This window comes from Anolis carolinensis, chromosome 2 (assembly GCF_035594765.1).
Source record: "Anolis carolinensis isolate JA03-04 chromosome 2, rAnoCar3.1.pri, whole genome shotgun sequence".
Classification (NCBI taxonomy): domain Eukaryota; kingdom Metazoa; phylum Chordata; class Lepidosauria; order Squamata; family Dactyloidae; genus Anolis; species Anolis carolinensis.
Genome location: NC_085842.1, coordinates 183638057 through 183659325, shown reverse-complemented (window position 1 = coordinate 183659325; position 21269 = coordinate 183638057). Strand labels below are relative to the sequence as shown.

Genomic DNA, 21269 nt, shown 5'->3' with positions numbered 1-21269 from the left:
CCATTTCTGCTGTCATTGTAACTGCACAAAATCAGAGACCTGGCCCACCGTTAGCAGAAACCATAATTTTTCCACACTGCCACCCACTCCATGGTAGAGAGGCATGCACATGCAGCAAGAGAGAGTGCATTTTGTTAATCCCATTTTGTTAATCTCAAAATAGACCCTGTCTTACTCAACCAGTCAATCGCCACCTTCTGTTTACTCCCTATCTAAGTCTTCTTACCGTATATACTCGAGTATAAGCCGACCCGAATATAAGCCGAGGCACCTAATTTTACCACAAAAAACTGGGATAACTTATTGACTCGAGTATAACCCGAGGGTGGGAAATGCAGCAGCTATGGGTAAATTTCAAAATAAAAATAGATACCAATAAAATTTCATTTCATTAATCGAAGCATCAGTAGGTTAAATGTTTTTGAATATTTACCGTATTTCAAAGAAAAACAAACTAGCTCTATAAATGGAAAAAGTAGGGGCAACAAAAACAACAATAACCTAATAATAATAATAATAACAACAACAACTTCATTTGGATCCCACCCTATCTCCCCATGGCTTCCAACATAGGAACAGGCAAACATTCAATGCTTATATAAACAATGCAGAGCTAGATATAGATCTATAATTATAGACACTAATTTCACATATGCATTTCCCCCTGAAACGTTTGCAAATCCCCTCTGTGTGTGTGTGTGTGTGTGTGCATTTCCCCTACAATATTTGCAAGCCATATCTAGACATGTCTATAGATATTTGTGTATTCATTTCCCCCTGTAATATTTGCGAGCCCTATATATAGGTAGGTAAGAATATATTCATATCTATCCAGACATCTCTCTTTATATAGATATTTGCAGAGACTTGCAAACATATATAAAAATAATGTATATGTGTGGCTACAAATACACAGGTACATGGATCTATATATATAAAGGATTTGCAAAGACCTGCAAACATATGAGGGCAAATTCATATATAAAATTAATGTATATACACATAGAGATGGCAAAAGTTTGCAAGGGGTTAATGCCTATATATCTGTAGGAGAGTTTAACAAATATTTCAGGGGGAAATGCTTTCATAAGATGAATGAATATATATATTTTCTTCTTCCTGACTTGCAAGGGTGTCTTTCTCTTTGCAAAACATTCCCTTGATTAAGAGAGTGGGAGCCTTTGCAAAAGAAAACACACTGGTAGGGAAAAGAGAGAAATAGATCACATATTGCAAGCAATAGCCTGCAGGCTCTGTTGCTGGCCTTGACCTTGACCCGATTATAAGACAGTAGAGGCTTTTTTAAGTTCATAAATAAGGGTTGAAAAACTCGGCTTATCTTCGAGTATATACGGAACTTATTTTCACTTATCTACTCATCACTCTGTTCCATATGCCAGGGAGCATAAGGTTCTTTAAAATGCTTCATGTCACTGTGGGCATCAGCCAAAGCTTTAGAAAACATCTGCCTTTACAAATCTGTCGCTCACTCCTGCTGGCCCATAGTGATGTGGTTTATACAGTAACTCCTTGGTTTTCCCCAGTAGTACAATATTTCTTGGAAGGGTAAACAGTTTGCCAAGGTTTGGTTTTCTCAGGAAGAACGTTACAGGACACATTTTGTAATATTTGGCCACAGATGGATAGAGCCATGGTGCTGAGTTTTCAAGACCTAAAGAGGGCTGTTGACAACAAGGTTACCTGTTGCACTCTGGCCTGGAATCACCTTTGCACCCAACACCACACAAGAGTCCAGTATTACTAACTGAACAGTTTATTGAAGAAAGTACAGTAGAGTCTCGCTTATCCAACGTGAACGTGCCGGCAGAATGTTGGATAAGCGAATATGTTGGATAATAAGGAGAGATTAAGGAAAAGCCTATTAAACATCAAATTAGGTTATGATTTTACAAATTAAGCACCAAAACATCATGTTATACAACAAATTTGACAGAAAAAGTAGTTGAATACGCAGTAATGCTATGTAGTAATTACTGTATTTACGAATTTAGCACCAAAATATCACAATATATTGAAAACATTGACTACAAAAATGCATTGGATAATCCAGAACGTTGAATAAGTGAGGCTCTACTGTACATATAAAAAGGTAAAAGGTAATATAAAAAGCAATGTTCAAGAAGCAATAGGAAAAAAGGCCTTCAAAAGACAATAGTCCAAACAGCAATGTTCTGTTCAAAAGTGACGAGATACATGGAAAAACCAGGAATCAAAACAAAGGAATCAAAACATGGATTCATGTTTTGAAAGAAGTTCCTATATTCCTGGTTATGGATCCATAACCAGGAATACAGGAACTTCTTTCAAAACATGAATCCATGAACATGAGCGCAAGACTTTCCCAGAGATCTTAGACATAGACTTGAACGTAGAACGAGAACAAGACCCAAGGTGTACGTCAGGCATGGGCAAACTTTGGCCCTCCAGGTATTTTGGACTTCAACTCCCACAATTCCAAACAGTCCATAGGCTGTTAGGAATTGTGGGAGCAGAAGTCCAAACAACTGGAGGGCAAAGTTTGCCCATGCCTGGTGTACATGGTAATGCAGCGTTGCCTGATCTAAACCTTTCAGTGAACAACATGGTAATTTAAGGTCCACAAACAATGAAGTCATGCCTTTGACATCTGCTCTGTTTCAAGGATTTCTCACTAGTCTCTTTCACCGATTTCTCACAAATTCTCTGTGACCTCCGTAATCTCACTTCCTCCCATAAATTGAATCTCATACTCCTACTGACCATAGGTTTTTCCCCAGGGGAAAGATCTCTCTCTTCTAGCTCCTTCTCTTTCATTGCCAAGGAACGACCAAGGGAAAGGTCCTCATTATCTTCCCATGCCAAAGCATCTCCATCTCCTCCCTGCTCTGAAGCCATTTCTATTTGATCACACACAGGATCATTCTGCCATGCAGAATCCTGATCCAAAATCCTCTCATTTCATACACCGGAAAACCCATCATCCCTCACAACCTCTGACTGAAGGTTGGCCTGATGGCAATTAACAACAACAAATGCAGGTTGAATGGGGCGAGGGCAAAGAATTTCAACTCCCCACAACATTATCAACATCTTTTAGTTCCATATCAGATTTTCCACCAGTCAGGCATCAGTATGCAAACAGGATGTCTCCACTTTTCAGAGTTTATATCTCCAGTCTTTTCCTAATTTTCCAGTTTTATTGCTCTTTTCACACTGAGTCAAAGATACCCAAACAGGATGTCTGCTTCACTTTTCAACAATCAACAGCTCCAGTGAACTCCAGTCTACCTTTTACCTATTTCTTTTTTCTCAAATGTCTCTCAATACAACTCCTTTTCTTCCATTTGCTCACTCTTCCATTATAATCCAGCCCAAAATGAATCTGTCCTTTCATCCCCACACCTCACACATTCTCCCACCGAGACAGATGAGTGACGGATGAGTTAATGTTTCCACTCCCACTTTTAAAGTAGCAGGAGAAAGGTGAGAGGATCATGTTGGTTCTGAGCAGAGTATACTATCTGATATACTCCACTGACTTGGCTGGCTTGTACATTTGCTGTGCTAAGCTTCCATTGATGCCTTTTTACTTGAGACTGAAATTGTTTTGAGGTTATTAGAAAAAAATACTTTTTACATGCTACTTTCCATTAATAACAGGAGTGAGGATAACTTGTTTTTTGAATACATCTCAGTTATGGTACTTCTTCGCTATAGAAGAACTGCTAGCCTTCTGAAGTACAGGTTGGACTTTCTTTATCCAGAATTCTGGCATACTCCAAAATTGCCGACATGGGTGGCTAAGATAGCAATGTCTTTGCTTTCTGATGGTCAGTGCACACAAACTTTGTTTTATGCATAAAAGTATAGAAAATATTGTATAAAATTTACCCTCAGTCTATGTGTATATATTAAGCATAAAGGAATGTAATGTTTAGACTTGGGTCGCATCTCCAAGATATCTCATTATGTACATCTATTCAAATACAGATATTCCAAAAATCCAAAACACTTTTGGTCGGATAAGGGATATTCAAGCTGTTCTTTACTGAATTAAAAGCAGAATTTAAATTGAGGGTCCTTTAAATGTTTGGCCTAAATCTCTTATGTGCTACCTACAATGTAGACTTAATGCAGATTGACACTACTTTAAGCTCCATAGCTCAATTTTACGGAATCATGAGGGCTGTGGTTTTACAAGTCTTTGGGTTGCTGTGTGTTATTTTGGCTGTATGCCTATGTTCCAGTTGCATTCTCTTCTGATGTTTCACCTGCACCTGTGGCTGGCATCTTCAGAGGTCTGTTGGAAGTGAGGCAAGTACTCACTGATTACTTGTAGCCACTAGTGTAAACAATTTTTTTACCCTGTCAAAAACAGTAGTTTGTGGAAAAGGAGTCCTCATGGATAACGAGATAAACATGAGCCAACAGTGTGAGGCGGCAGCTAAAAAAGCGAATGGGATTTTGGCCTGCGTAAATAGGAGTATAATGTCTAGATCCAGGGAAGTCATGCTCCCCCTCTATTCTGCCTTGGTCAGACCACACCTGGAATACTGTGTCCAATTCTGGGCACTGCAATTGAAGGGAGATGTCGACAAGCTGGAAAGTGTCCAGAGGAGGGTGACTAAAATGATCAAGGGTCTAGAGAACAAGCCCTATGAGGAGCGGCTTAAAGAGCTGGGCATGTTTAGCCTGCAGAAGAGAAGGCTAAGGGAAGACATGATGGCCATGTATAAATATGTGAGGGGAAATCATAGGGAGGCGGGAGCAAGCTGCCCTGGAGACTAGGACAAGGAACAGTGGCTTCAAACTACAGGAAAGGAGATTCCACCTGAACATTAGGAAGAACTTCCTCACTGTGAGTGCTGTTCAGCAGTGGAACTCTCTGCTCCGAAATGTGGTGGAGGCTCTTTCTTTGGAGGATTGTAAGCAGAGACTGGATGGCCATCTGTCGGGGTGCTTTGAATGCGATTTACCAGCTTCTTGGCAGGAGTTTGGACTGAATGGTCCATGAGGTCTCTTACAACTCTATGATTCTATGATGAGCAGAGAATAGGTAATTGTTTTTACATTCAGGTGGAACTATACATTATGATAAATGCTCTACTGTACATATCTATCCCACAGCACACTTGCAAAGGAGGGTGATTTAAATCAAAGAAAGAACGTTTCATCTCATAATCCTACTTTCCGCACAATATCACCAGAAAGTAAAACAGTTGATTCTATTATCAAACTGAGAAATGTGCTGCCCTCAAGACGGACAGTAACCTATCACTTCTTCAGCTTTCAAAAGTTCCAACCTACATTTGTGATATAAAGAATTCTTAGGGAAAGTGTTGGAAGAATAGGATTTCTGTAGCATAATCAGTGCATGTGTTTTTTTTAAATATGAAAACATAAACAAAGAGTTCTCAGCCCCAAAGATCTTACACACTACATGGTTGCAGGTGAGAGTGGGGAGAAAGGCAGGGATAACAGATGGATATGCATGTATGCAAATACAGTATAGTCTCACTTATCCAATGTTCTGGATTATCCAACACATTTTTGTAGTCAATGTTTTCAATGCATTGTGATATTTTGGTGCTAAATTCGTAAATACAGTAATTACTACATAGCATTAATGTGTAATGAACTACTTTTTCTGTCAAATTTGTTGTATAACATGATGTTTTGGTGCTTAATTTGTAAAATCATAACCTATTTTGATGTTTAATAGGCTTTTTCTTAATCCCTCCTTATTATCCAACATATTCGCTTATCCAACGTTCTGCCGGCCCGTTTATGTTGGATAAGTGAGACTCTACTGTATGTCATTTTATGCTTCATTTTAATCTGAAGTGATGACTCACAGAGCAGGTGGAACTGAGAGAGAGATCACATTATATAGATATTCTGGGAAAAATTTTCATTTGGGCAGTAAGGAAGAAATGGGTAGCAATGTTTATTGGGTTGGAAACCTGTGTAAGTAGTGACAAGGACACTCCTAAAGAATGCTTTGCCACATCTCTGCTACGATACTCTTCTAAAAATTAGTATCCTTTTCCTGGTTCGGGTGACTACTGTCAGCTCTCTGTATCCATGGTTTCAACCGTTCATGACTTATTTATTTATTTACAGCATTTATATTCCGCCCTTCTCACCCCGAAGGGGACTCAGGGTGGATCACATTGCACACATAAAGGCAAACATTCAATGCCATGACACAGAACAGAGACAGAGACAAGACGCAGGCCTCGAACTCATGACCTCTTGGTTAGAGTGATTTGTTGCAGCTGGCTTGCTTTCCAGCCTGCGCCACAGCCCGGTCCTTGAAAATATTCTAACCAAAAGAACACACACACACACACAATTAAAAATGCAAACCTTGATTTTGCTATTTTATAGAAGGGATACCCAAACCCAGCAGATATTGCTGCACAGCAATTCTGGCTAGGAATCTTGATTTTGGACATACATGCTCAGCTCATTCCTCACATCATGATTTCTTTCCCAGCGATGTTTGCTAAATCAAAGGGGAAGATCCCTTCAATTATAGCATGGGCCCAGTTTTGATCTTCCTTGATGGTGTGGGCCTTATCTCCTAAGATCTCTTCCTCTCCATTTCCCACATCCTTCTATAGAGCTATCAAAGGAGGCAACAGGGGCTTTATCAAGCCCATCAAGGCATAACCCTTGGAAGACAGCATAATGAGATCATTGCTCCCCACGCAGTCCCCCTACTATCTCAGATAAGGGGCTGGCACCAATGCTGGGAACAACATTGAAAAGTTGTACAAGGCAGGATGAGGATAGGTCTTGGCTGAAGTTCCTCCACCCACTTTGCTGAGCTTAGGGCTAAATCATAGAGTTTTACTTTGTCCAGAAGCAGTAGATACCAAATCGACTAATGTGCAAGACCAAGTTCTCAGGGGATGAAAAGAAAGGTAGTTTGCTAGACTAGTTGGAAAGCTTCAGATCACAGGTGGATGTTCTTCTTGTATAAGAGGCTCTGATGAAACTGGTTTTAGTACCCTGCTTTCTGCCACAGGAAGCTTTAGTGTGTGTTGTACTTAGGCCCCTTTTACATAGCTGTATAAAATCCACATTGAACTGGATTATATGGCAGTATGGACTCAGATAGCCAAATTCAAAGCAGATATTGTGGATTATCTACTTTGATATTCTGGGTTATATGGCTGTGTGGAAGGGCTCTCAAAAACAGCCAAGACAAGAAGAAAATTAAGATTTTGCACAAAGAAGCCCATCTCATGGACCATAAACAAGAGATTACATTTTAGGAAGATAGGAAGCTGTCTTATATGATGTCAGATCATTGGTCCATCTAACCCAGTGGCTCCCAGTTATTATTATTATTATTAATATCCTGCTTTATCTCTCCTGAAGGAGACTCAAAGTGGAATTCCCTACTTCTTGGCTAGAGGAAAATAGCAAAAAGCATCCCAAGCATATCATGAAACAAGATGTGTCCAAAGGATGCAATAGTTAAAGTGGTATTAATTCTGGAAGACTGAGAAAATGGGTGGGAAGATCAAGGTGCCACTGAAAAATGGCAGAGGCAGACCTCAAGCTATCGATGCATCTATGCCAATAGTTCTCAACCTGTGGGTCCCCATATGTTTTGGTCTTCAACTCCCAGAAATCCTAACAGCTGGTAAACTGACTGGGATTTCTGGGAGTTGCAGGCCAAAACACCTATGGACCCACGGGTTGAGAACCACTGGCACAGATGCATCCATAACTTGAGGTCTGCCTCTGCCATTTTTAAGTGGCACCTTGATCTTCCCACCAATTTTCTCAATCTTCCATCCAATTCACAGATGTGTTATTTTTAAAAATACGTGGGACCTGTTAGAGAGCTATTCTTACCACCTCCTTGCAGCATATAACATGGTGGCTGTGTGACTTACTCTTTGTCACCTTGCCTACACACTTGTAGTCATATTAGCACCTTTCCCAACATGATTATTTTACGCTTCACAATAGCAATAAAATATTTATTTATTTATTTCAATTATTTATACCCCGCCCTTCTCACCCGAGGGGATTCAGGGCAGCTTACAAGTGGCAATTGATGCCATTACACCGTTATACAATGAACTAAAACATTAAAACGTTAATACTGTCCTGAGAGTTATTTTTTATCAAAAAATCGACCCCAAAGTCAGGGTTGACTTATATACCCCCTCTATCCTCTCCTCCATGAACCATCTCCTTCTTTAAGTAGAGTGGTGAAAGGTCTTTTTGAATGCCTGGGTAGGGAAAAGGCCTGGGGCTGCTGGATCCCTGAGATGGCATTGGTGCAGCAGCAGACACAAAACACCTTAAAGACATATTTATTGTGGCATAAGCCCCGTGGCCACAGTGGCGCAGCGAGATAATCCTCCAAGCTGCTGAACTTGTTGACCAGAAGGCCAGTGGTTTGAATCCACGGGATGGGATGAGCTCCCGCTTCTGCCAACCTAGCAGTTCGAAAAAATGCAAACGTGAGTAGATAAATAGGTACTGCTCCGGTGGGAAGGTAACGGCGCTCCATGCAGTCATGTTAGCCACATGACCTTGGAGGTGTCTATGAAGGAAGCTGGCTCTTTGGCTGAGAAATGGAGATTAGCACCAACCCCCAGAGTCGGGCACAACTAGACTCAATGTCAAGGGAAAACCTTTACTTTTACCTTTGGCATCTAATGATTGCCATTTGTCAAGTCACCCTGAGACCCACCCCAAAGAAAACATGGGATTTTATTCAGCTGTGTGGAAGGGGCCCTATATATAAATTGGAAGAATGTCTAAAAATTCTCATGACCTTATCCTTGTATGAAAGGGCAAAGTAATAGAACATTTCCACCTCCAACGTTGTATATTGCTATAATAATAATTAAAAAAAACCCCAATCCAATTGTGGACTTTTTAACTATGGGGAAGTAGATGACATTGGGAGCCATTATTATGGTATTAGGGGTATGTCAGCCATGAACTTCTCAGTCTTCATTTACTCAAGTCCCATCTACACTTCCACATAATGCAGTTTGAATCTGCATAATATCCTCAGTGTGGATTCATATAGGTAAAGGTAAAGGTTTTCCCCTGACATTAAGTCCAGTCATGTCCAACTCTGGGGGTTGGTGCTCAACTTCATTTCTAAGCCAAAGAGCCGGAGTTGTCTGTAGACACCTCCAAGGTCATGTGGCCGGCATGACTGCATGGAGCGCCATTACCTTCCAGCTGGAGCAGTACCTATGTGACGGCGCGAGTGGCGCCATCTATATGTCAAACTATAAGTTTCAAGATTTGAATTGCTGTATCATGCCTGATTTTGCCCTTACCCTGTAAATGTAGTTGGATTGGTTATTTATATCTGTCAATCAATGTTGTTTGTACCTGTTATATTGCTCACTTAGCTAAACTATTTGGCTCCACCTCTTCCTGGAGTAGGACTGTGTTTCCTCTTTTCATTCCATCAGCAAGTTCTGTATCGGATGGACGTGAAAGAGAGGCTTGGCTCAAAAAGCCCTTCAAAAGTTACCTCTCAGCACCAATTCTGAGGTTCTTACCCTTGGGACTCACACTTCATGTTCAGGGCCAACCTGAACAACGTTGAGGAGTCTCAAGCGCCTTCACATCAGTCCTTTGGCAACAGAGGAAGACTCTTGTCTTCAGATATAGGTCATTGGACTGAGGCTGAGTTTGCTCCGGCATTCACAGCCAGAGAAAGAGGGATCTGGACAAGCTTCATGGACTTAAACAATCAAAGACTGTAATGTATATTTTCTTTTACCCCCTTTGTGAAGAATAAACCCAGTTTTTGAGTTAACTACAGTGTTTTGGTCCTTGGGAGTTCCAGTTTCCCTAAAGGAGGGCAAGAAGCAATCCCCTGGGGAAAGATGTCACGTCCATGCCTCTTTCACTAAGAGTTTACAGCCCCAGGCGCGACGGCACAGTGCTGAGAGGACCCTTCTTTTCCAGCAGTGCTGAGAGAAGCCTTCTTTTCCAGAAGTACTGAGAGAGGAGCCTTCTTTTCCAGAACTGCTGAAAGAAGCCTTCCAGAAGTGCTAAGAAGGGAAAAGAAGGAGCCAGGAAGGGCCTTGAATTTGCCAAGCCCATAGTCTCCTAAAGATAAAGAAGTCAAAAGAAGCCTGCCTTTGCCTCCAGAGGGAAGCCCAGCCTTCACAAAATTGAGACATTTGCAAGCTTTCCCGCTCTTTTTGCATCTCAAGCCACCAGCAAATTGATACATCCAGCTCTTGCAGCTGCAACAAGTTGAAGCCTTCTGCAAAGTGGATACATTTGCTAGAAGCCTAGCCTTTGCAAAATTGATACATTTGCTAAGTTTCCCGCCTTTTCTGTTTCTCAAGCCAGCAAATCGCTACATCCAGCTCTTGCAACTGCAGCAAAATCCAGGTTTCTGCAAAGTAGATACATTTCTCCAGAAGCCAGCCTTTACAGCAACCAAGCCTCTTCCAGAAACCAGTTTGCAAAGCAATAAATTCCAACCTTCTGCAGTTCCTGCCATTTCTTCAAAGCCTGCTGCAAGTTTATGAAAGCCCAGGCTTAACTTCCCAGTTAAGCAGCTGTTTTAATTGTCTTGTTTAAAATATTGCATTGCCCTTTTGTGTGCCTTTAATTGTATAGTTAAATAGTATTGCATTTTGTACTGTTTGAAACTTGGGATAAGTTTTCTTTTGAATTTCACAGAATGTCAAGTCATAGCAATGAGATTTTGCAAACAAGGGTCAAATCCCCCCTTGTAGAAGGTGCAGAAGAAAGGGTTCAAGGCTCCCCATGTGTAAGCCTTAGATCCAGTCTGCTCAAGATTCCATCTAATGATGCTAGCCTTAAATCCAAGCATTCATCTAGGCATAGCAGTTCCTCCCAATCCACACACTCATTCATCAGTACTTCTTCCAAAGCAGCCCACTACAACAGAGAGGCTGTCCGTTTGAAAATTAGAAAAGAGGTTTTAGAAGCAGAGGCGTCTGCAGAAATGGCTAGGCAAGACTTTGCCTTCAATGAAGAGGAACTCCTCCTTCAACAGGCTAAAGCCAAGCAGAAACTGCTTCTAGCTCAGGCTAGGGCCCAGCAAGAAGCTGATCTAGCGCAGGCTAGGGCCCAACAAGAAGCTGACCTAGCGCAGGCTAGGGCCCAACAAGAAGCTGACCTAGCGCAGGCTAGGGCCCAACAAGAAGCTGACCTAGCGCAGGCTAGGGCCTAACAAGAAGCTGACCTAGCACAGGCCAGGGCCCAGAGAGAAATAGAGCTTGCAATGGCTGAAGCCAAGCAAGATGAGCTGCAACGGGATCTAGATCTGCTTCAAGTAAAAAGAGACACAGCACAAAAGATAGTCAGAGCTAACATTCTAGCCAAAGCCCTATCACAGGAACTAACCCAAGAAAACCTTAGTTTCCTGCCAACACAAGAGCCTACAGCAAAGGTTTCAGCACACCTGCAACTGGCACCACCTGTAGTGCAGAGTCATATCTCCTTTCGCCACCTTGAAGATCGCTCACCTGTTCCAATGTTCGCAACTTCAAGGCCAGCCCATTCCTCAGAAGTACAGCAAAGCACGGCCGGGAGAGTGCCATCATCTCTGTCAGAGTCCATCCCTGTACTTAGGCCTCAGAAATACCACCCGTCTACTTGGGAACGAAAGGATGACGTCTTTCAACAACATCCAGATGTCCATTCAGATTGGCAAGGCATGGCCGGGAGTGAACCACCACATTCATCCCTGCATACCAAGTCAATTCTCCCATCGCTGAAGATGAAGGCTTCAGAGGTGCTGCCTGCCAGCAATCTGCTGAACCCAGCATCGCCTACCATCGAGACAAGATGTGTTCAACCGAAGAACATTGACTTCGTCGGGCCACATCACACTCCTCAGATGTACCCTTACACACTGGAGTCTCAATTGGGTTCCCTCTTGAGAAATTCAAGAAGAGACATCAGAGACAAAGGCGTCCAGAAATTCACTGACCGACCGGATGACTACCTTCTGTGGAAAATCACCTTCATGAGGGCCATTCGAGATTTCAAGCTAGAAGCGGATGAAGAACTGTCTCTTCTTATGGCGTGGCTTGGACCCAGCTCAGCTGAGCAAGTAAAAAGACTTTATGCTGCTCATGTAGCAGACCCCCAAAGAGCTTTGTCCACAGCGTGGTCTCGCTTGGACCAGCGCTTCGGTGCGAGCACTGAGATAGAAGCGTCCCTCATGGATCGACTCAACAGGTTCCCATCACTGAAGATGAAAGATTGCAAACAGCTTTGGGACTTTAGTGATCTTTTACTAGAGCTAGCTTCAGCCAAAGGAAATCCAGAGCTGCCAGGTTTAGCATGTCTGGACCAGCACACGTTGCAGAGTGCCATTCTCTGCAAACTTCCTTTTCCTCTTCGAGAAGCTTGGGGAAAACAGGTGTTCAAGTACAAAGAGGAGAATGCAAATGTATACCCGCCCTTCACCTTTTTGGTGGATTTCGTCACTAGAGCAGCCCGTGAGAGGAATGACCCTCAAACAGGTCTTCTCGCTTTGTACCAAGACCTAAAGCCTGAAAAGACCTCCAAAGAAGACAAAGCCCAGGGCAAAGATCTTAGTAGGAACCTAAGTGTCAAGATGACAGACGCAACTCCTGCAACTTCTGCTCAACCAGTCAGCAACAACACCATATCCTGTCCCATTCATCAAAGGCCACACAGCCTAGCTGAATGCAGAGAGTTCGCAAAGAAGCCTTACAAAGAACGACTCCAAATAGTTCAAAAGGCCAAGGTGTGCTTTAGATGCTGCGGCGCCACTATTCACTTCTCCAAAGACTGCAAAGAAAAGGTTAAATGCCAACACTGCAACAGCATCAAGCATTGCTCTGCAATGCACAACTTCGATTCCCCTCAATTCAAAGCAAAGTTAAGTTCTCCTGCCAAAGAAGAAACCAAAGAAGACCAAAAGCCTACAGAACCTCAGGTAGCCCTCAAGGCTCCTACGGTTGCCTGCACCAAGCTTTGTCAAAATAGCCACAAGCCAAGGATTTGCCACCCAATCTGCCTGGCAGAGGTGTATCCAGACAAGCAGCCGTGGAATAAGAAAAGGGTCTACGTCGCCTTGGATGCCCAAAGTGACGCATCTCTTGCAACCCCAGAGTTCTTCGACATGTTCAACCTTCATACCGAGACAATAGATTACACCATATCCACTTGTTCTGGAAAGAATAAGATGAATGGCAGAGTTGCAACAAAGTTCAAAATCTCGCCTGTCGGACAAAAGGTCAGATACGATCTTCCTGACCTTATAGAATGCAGCCTGATTCCCAGGAACAAAGAACAGATAGCCACGAAGGAGGTGGTACAAACCCATGCTCATCTCAAAGGTATTCAAGATCTAATTCCAGCTTTGGACTTAGAAACAGACATCGTAATGCTTATCGGTGCAAATTGTCCCACACTGTTCCGTGTTAGCAACCAGATTGAAGGTCCTAAGGGATCACCCATGGCCCAGCAGTTGCCTTTAGGATGGACGGTGTTAGGCCCAGTCTGCCTGAACAAGATGTTCCAGCCTGTCACTAAAAGGCCTTCACTAATGCAAGGATGTGCCAGCCACATCTCAGTTTGCTGCCAGGGAGTAATGCCCGATTACTCTTCCATCTTTGAAGTCACAGAGAGAGATGAGCAAACAGCCTTCTCTAAAAATGAACAGAAGTTTCTTGAGATGATGAACAACCAAGTCACTCAAGACCCTGAAGGTAATTGGATAGCACCTTTACCTTTCAAGCCGGAAAGACCATCTCTTCCCAACAACAGAGATGTTGCCCTTCATCGTCTCCTGTCCTTAAGAAGAAGGATGCTAAAGGATCCGAAGGTAAAGACCCAGATCACCCAGTTTGTGGAAGACCTCTTCAGAAGCAACTACACTGAACCAGCCAGCATGTGTGTGAAGAGAGAAGAGCAGTGGTTCCTGCCATACCACAAAGTGACTCATCCTCAGAAACCTGACGAAGTCCGTATTGTTTTTGACGCTAGTGCAGATGGCCAAGACTTATCAAGGCAAGGTTTAAATCCAGCCAAGTTTGAAAGATTTTCAAAATGGACTAGACTTCAGGCAGCCATTGCCAGGCTCATACATTACATCACTACAAAAAACAGTGGTGCAATTCAGCCCCAAGATCTTTCAAAAGCCTCAACAGTCATCCTGAGATCCACTCAAAGACAGTGTTTTTTAGAAGAAATAGCTTGTCTAGAAAGAAAAGCATCCTTGTCCAAAAATAGTTGTTTAAAGGACTTGAACCCCTTCCTGGACAATGAGGGTCTCCTTAGGGTTGGAGGTAGACTAAAAAGAGCAAAGATTAGATCCTGTGTTAAAAATCCTTTTATTTTGCCACACCATAACCACATAGCTCAGCTGTTGACACAGCATTTCCACACAAAAGTTAAACACCAAGGAAGGACATTTACTGAGTCTGCCCTAAGAAACAATGGGTTTTGGATTGTTAATGCTCGTAAACTTGTTGGTAAAGTGATTTATAATTGTGTCAAATGTAGACATCTTAGGCGTGATTGTCAAAGTCAACTTATGGCGGATTTACCACCAGATAGGACAGCCACTGACCCCCCATTCTCACACATCGGCATTGATGTATTTGGCCCTTGGGAGGTCACTGTAAGGAAAACTAGGGGTGGCAGCGCCAACTCCAAAAGATGGGCAGTACTTTTCACATGCCTGGTGATTAGAGCAGTACATATAGAGGTAATTGAAGGTATGGATTCATCTTCCTTCCTCAATGCCCTTAAAAGGTTCATAGCAATCAGAGGCCCCGTTAAGACCATCAGGTCTGACCATGGGACCAATTTCATAGGAGCTACTAAAGAGCTCGATTGTCTGACCCTATTTGAGAAGGATGAAGCCATCCGTGAATTTTCAAATCAAGAGCAAATAGTTTGGATGTTCAATGTCCCTCACGCGTCTCACATGGGCGGTGCTTGGGAAAGAATGATAGGTATCTGCAGAAGGATACTCAGCTCCATCCTAACAGAACACAAGTATCTTACACACGAAATGCTTGTCACATTCATGGCTGAAATCTCAGCCATTATCAATAACAGACCACTGGCCCCGCTTACCAGCGACCCAGACAATCCCCAGTTGTTAACTCCTGCTTTGATTTTGACTCATAAGGTTCCGGGTTGGAACGATATCATGTTGCCTGTTGCAGAAGGGTCATATAGAGCCCAATGGAAACGTGTCCAATCTCTGGCTAACCAATTTTGGAAACGTTGGAAGTCAGAATACTTGAGTTTATTACAGAAAAGAAAGATCTGGCAACGTGAAAGTGCCAACATAAAGGTTGGGGATTTGGTGTTACTTAAACAAAAAGATGCTCCTAGACACCAATGGGCTAAGGGTATTGTGTCAAAATTATATCCTAGTCCTGACAATAGAGTGCGCAAGGCCCAGGTTAAGGTCGTCTCTAACGAAAAGGTTTCTTTGTTTGACAGGCCTATCAGCGACATGGTTGTGTTATTTTCAGAAGACATACAGTCTTAAAGTTATTAGAGTTAAAGGTATTTAACTCCATTTTGTTTAGATTTCCGAAAGTCCGGAAATCTAGGCCGGGAGTGTGACGGCGCGAGTGGCGCCATCTATATGTCAAACTATAAGTTTCAAGATTTGAATTGTTGAATCATGCCTGATTTTGCCCTTGCCCTGTAAATGTAGTTGGATTGGTTATTTATATCTGTCAATCAATGTTGTTTGTACCTGTTACATTGCTCACTCAGCAAAACTGTTTGGCTCCACCTCTTCCTGGAGTAGGACTGTGTTTCCTCCTTTTCATTCCATCAGCAAGTCCTCTATCGGATGGACGTGAAAGAGAGGCTTGGCTCAAAAAGCCCTTCAAAAGTTACCTCTCAGCACCAATTCTGAGGTTCTTACCCTTGGGACTCACACTTCATGTTCAGGGCCAACCTGAACAACGTTGAGGAGTCTCAAGCGCCTTCACATCAGTCCTTTGGCAACAGAGGAAGACTCTTGTCTTCAGATATAGGTCATTGGACTGAGGCTGAGTTTGCTCCGGCATTCACAGCCAGAGAAAGAGGGATCTGGACAAGCTTCATGGACTTAAACAATCAAAGACTGTAATGTATATTTTCTTTTACCCCCTTTGTGAACAATAAACCCAGTTTTTGAGTTATCTACAGTGTTTTGGTCCTTGGGAGTTCCAGTTTCCCTAAAGGAGGGCAAGAAGCAATCCCCTGGGGAAAGATGTCACGTCCATGCCTCTTTCACTAAGAGTTTACAGCCCCAGGCGCGACGGCACAACCTATTGATCTACTCACATTGGCATGTTTTCCAATTGCTAGGTTGGCAGAAGCTGGAGTTAACAGCGGCTGCTCCCGCCGCTCCCGGGGTTTGAACCTGGGACCTTTCGGTCTCCAGCTCAGTCTAGTCATGTCCAACTCTGGGGGTTGGTGCTCATCTCCATTTCTAAGCCAAAGAGCCGGCGTTGTCCGTAGACACCTTCAAGGTCACGTGGCCGGCATGACTGCATGGAGCACCGTTACCATCCTCCTATTGATCTACTCACATTTGCATATTTTTGAACTGCTAGGTTGGCAGAAGCTGGGGCTAACAGCGGGAGCTCACTCCGCTCCTCAAATTCGAACCAACTTTTCTGTCACCAAGTTCAGCAGCTCAGCGGTTTAATCCGCTGAGCCACTGGGGGCTCATATAATAGACTGCATTATATTGTATTTTATTAGGTTTTAACTATTTTAACTGTCTTATTATTTTATTGTATTATGATATACTGGTAGTGATCCTGCCAGTTGTGTAAGCCGCCCTGAGTCGCCTCGGGGAGAAGGGCGGGGTAGAAATATCGGAAATAAATAATAAATACATTATATGGGTCTACATTGATCATACAACGCAGTTCCCAACTGCATCACATGGCGTTGCAGATGGGGCATCAGCAGCTGAAACACGCGTTTACAATATGTTGCTGGACTCCCCTCTTGAAGGCAAATGGCCTCGTCCAACCCCCTCCTCCTCCTTTCACACACTGACCGCTTTCTGTCTGTCTCCTCAATGGTCTCGCCCATTTTTCAAAGCCACGCCCCCTTCGAACGGAATGGCCTCGCCCAGCTCCCACTCGATTGTGTCCAGTGACAGCATCAGGCGGCGCCCTGGGCGAAACCAAGTCCCCGCGCACGAGAGGGGGAGCGAGGTCTCCAGGTAAGGAGGTGACACGCCCCCCCCCCCCCAGGCGGGCTGGGGAAGGGGCGCGGGGAGGAGGGGCAGGCGGGACGAGGAGCGGGCGCGGCTGTCTCCCGAGCCGCCTTTTCGGTTGCCTGGAACTGCCGCCTCCCTCCCGCTTTCCTTTGGCAGATCCTCCAGCTGGTGCAAGGCCAGGGCGGTGAGTGGATCGGGTCCTGCTGCACGCATGCAAAGTCCTTGGGCTGGGCATTGCCTTTGAACTTGATCTCTAAAGCTCTCTCTCTTTGGATACATGGGTTGCACCAGTACATGTCTTGGGCGTGAATGGCTGGGGACAGTACTGTTAGCTAAAAAGAGTGGGAGGGGGCTGTATGGTCTCACATGTCTTTTTCTCTTTCTTTCTTACTTTCTCTTTATGCATGTGCCTTCAAGTCATTTTTGTATTCCTGGCTGGTGTTTTTGCCAGATCCTGCCTCTGAAATGCAGCTTGGTCAGCATTGGTGGTCTCCCTTACAAGTATTAGCCAAGGCTGGCCCTGCTTAGCTTCCAAGATCAAGCAGGATGTGGGACCTTTAGGGCATTTATTATTTATTTATTTACTACATTTATATCCTGCTCTTCTCACCCCGAAGGGGACTCAGCGCGGCTTATTTATTTATTTATTACAATATTTATATCCTGCCCTTCTCACCCAACAGGGGACTCAGGGCGGCTTACAATAAAATACATATATAAAAATTGTACAATGCACTATAAAACAGTTAAAAATAATTAACTTACATCAAACATTCATAAAACACATTCTAAAATACAGATGGGCGTGTTCAATTTTAAAGGACTGGGTCTGTCGATTGAGTTCCAGCGTACATAATACAGTAGAGTCTCACTTATCCAACACTCGCTTATCCAACGTTCTGGATTATCCAACGCATTTTTGTAGTCAATGTTTTCAATATATCGTGATATTTTGGTGCTAAATTCATAAATACAGTAATTACTACATAGCATTACTGCGTATTTAACTACTTTTTCTGCCAAATTTTTTGTTTAACATGATGTTTTGGTGCTTCATTTGTAAAATCATAACCTAATTTGATGTTTAATAGGCTTTTCCTTAATGCCTCCTTATTATCCAACATACTCGCTTATCCAACATTCTGCCGGCCCGTTTATGTTGGATAAGTGAGACTCTACTGTAATAATTAGTGCTTACAAATCAAATGAACATACAATATATTATTAGCACAGCACAATATAAGCATTAAATTACTACGGTAGAGTCTCACTTATCCAAGCTAAACGGGCTGGCAGAAGCTTGGATAAGCGAATATCTTGGATAATAAGGAGGGATTAAGGAAAAGCCTATTAAACATCAAATTAGGTTATTTTACAAATTAAGCACCAAAACATCATGTTATACAACAAATTTGACAGAAAAAGTAGTTCAATACGCAGTAATGTTATGTTGTAATTACTGTATTTAGGAATTTAGCACCAAAATATCACAATATATTGAAAACATTGACTACAAAAAATGGCTTGGATAATCCAGACGCTTGGATAAGCGAGGCTTGGATAAGTGAGACTCTACTGTATATCATTATATGGTAATATTATTAGTAATAATAATTTAGCATGTGTATGATGTCTGCGGAGCCCCCGGTGGTGCAGCGGGGTAAACTGCTGAGCTTGCTGACCGAAAGATTGGCAGTTCGAATCCGGGGAGCAGAGTGAGCTCCCGCTGTTAGCCCCAGCTTCTGCCAACCTAGCAGTTTGAAAACATGCATATGTGAGTAGATCAATAGTTACCGCTTCTGCAGGAAGGTAAGGGCGCTCCATGCAGTCATGCCAGCCACATGACCTTGGAGGTGTCTATGAGCGATGCCAGCTCTTTGGCTTGGAAATTGAGATGAGCATCAACCCCCAGAGTCAGACACGACTGGACTTAATGTCAGGGGAAAACCTTTACCTTTACCTATATGAATCCACACTGAGGATATTATGCAGATTCAAACTGCATTATGTGGACTTAAGTCAGGGGGAAAGCTTCACCTTTACTATGATGTGTGTGTTCAACTTGCTTGTCCATTCGTGGCAACTCCTTGACTTTTCCAACATTTATACTCAAAGGTGGTTTTCTCCAGCTCCTTTCTCTGCAATACAGTCTGGTCTGTGATGCAAGTTTCTCATCTGAGGCCTCTTCTACACAGCCATATACCCCAAAATATCAAGTCAGAAAATCCCACATTATGTGTTTTGAACTGGAATATATGGCAGCTTGGACTCATATAATACAGTTTAAAGCAGAAGACCTGGGATCAGGTCCTGGGATATAGGGCCTGTCTGGAAGAGCCCCCAGTTCAAAGTAGATATTGTGGGATTTTCTGCCTTGATATTCTGAGTTATATGGTTGTATGGAAGGGCCCTAAGCTATACTTAACATTTGGGCAGGATATCACCAACATAGACGAGGGGAGGGAGCTAGCAAAATCACGTCTGAGTATTTCTTGCCCAAGATAACACTGGGAAAATCACGGAGTTGCCATCAACAGAGTGCCTCAAGGCAACAGATCCTGACTGATCTTGGATGCTAAGCTGGGTCAGCCTCGGGGCCCTTTCACACAGCCCTATATCCCAGAATATCAAGTCAGAAAATCCCACATTATCTGTTTTGAACTGGAATATATAGTAGTGTGGACTCAGATAACCCAGTTTAAAGCAGATAATGTGGGATTATCTGCCTTGATATTCTGGAGTATAGAGCTGTGTGGAAGAAACCAGAGTCCACACTGCCATATATTGCAGTTCAAAGCAGATATTGTGGGATTTTCTGCCTTTATATTCTGGGTTATATGGCTGTGTGGAAGGGCCCTCAGAATATCAAGGCAGATAATCCACAATATCTGCTTTGAACTGGATTATCTGAGTCCACGCTGCCATATAATCCAATTCAATTTGGATTTTATACAGCTGTGAGGAAGGGGCCTAAAATAGCATCTATATAGGCAAATCCCCTAAAGGCATCAGATCCTGTCCGATCTTAGAGGCTAAGCAGGGTCAGCCCTGGTTAGTACTTGGATTGGTAGCGCCAATGAATTCCATGAGCTGTAGGTCCTATTTCAAAGGAAGGGAGTTGCAAAACCACCTCTGAGAGTTCTCTGCCTTAAAAAAATTAAATGTATAGGGTTGCCATAAGTCGACAGGCGACTTGATGGCACATATACAAACACATAAGCACATACTGCCATTTCATCTGGAGCCCTGGACGGCATTGTGTGCTTTGTCAGAACTAAAGATTTCCTTCTGCGACCCCTTTTCTTCCCCTGTCTGCCAATGCAATGGATTCAGTGCCTGACTCTGAGGAATGTATGAATGGTGGCACAGGAAAGCAAGTGCTTTCATTCCAAAGGTTCAGGTTCCAATAGGGGCGTCTTGTGCTTGTTTGCTTTGAAATAAATCTCCAAATCTGGTCAATGTGTGCTTAATCTCTGGTAACTATGCACCAGATTGCAGCCTGGATTCCTTCTGCTCAAATTGAGAGGTTGAGATGAATGAGGGATTGGAGAAGGAGGAGTTGAAATCTACTGCACACAATGGAGACAATGCAAAGGGGAAAGAAAGAGGCTTGGCTTTAAGAGGTGGGGTAGGTAGGAAGAGAGTATTTAGTTCTGAATAGGTTTTTATGGGTTTAAACTGAATTTTTGTAATACCAATGATAATTAATTCTGATTTAATGTTTGTATATTTGTAGATTTTAAATTGTATTGAAATGCCTTTAATGTAAGCTGCTTTGAGTCTCCTTGTGGAGAGAAAAAGCAGGGTATAAAATTTATTATTATTTTATTATGACACAGCAAACAAGATAGATATGCTGGATTTCGTATCACAAAATCACAAGTCGAACACTTCCCAAGTATCTAGGACTGTGTGATGTATTTTCGGATGGTGCGCGCAGATCCCTGCAGGGTGGCCTTTTGCAGTTGGCAGATCGTAATTTTGTCAATGTCTATTGTTTCCAAATGCCGGCTGAGATCTTTTGGCACGGCACCCAGTGTGCCGATCATCACCGGGACCA

At 43.0% G+C, this 21269-nt stretch overlaps 1 protein-coding gene and 1 long non-coding RNA gene across 3 annotated transcripts in view; one reads left to right on the top strand and one right to left on the bottom strand.

The window, feature by feature from the left end:
* Positions 1–17168, bottom strand: part of LOC134296398 (uncharacterized) — a 46096-nt gene extending 28928 nt beyond the window's left edge. The window contains exon 1 of the long non-coding RNA XR_010003128.1: positions 17045–17168. This is a non-coding gene — a long non-coding RNA (uncharacterized LOC134296398). The remainder of the gene's footprint in view (positions 1–17044) is intronic.
* Positions 17079–21269, top strand: part of hdac6 (histone deacetylase 6) — an 83382-nt gene continuing 79191 nt past the window's right edge. Inside the window, exon 1 of one of the 2 annotated variants that reach the window (XM_062971268.1) lies at positions 17079–17212. The gene's annotated coding sequence lies outside the window, so the exon portion shown is untranslated. Of the gene's footprint in view, positions 17213–17240; positions 17394–21269 lie in introns of those variants that run through there. The other variant, XM_062971269.1, reaches the window with a different exon arrangement.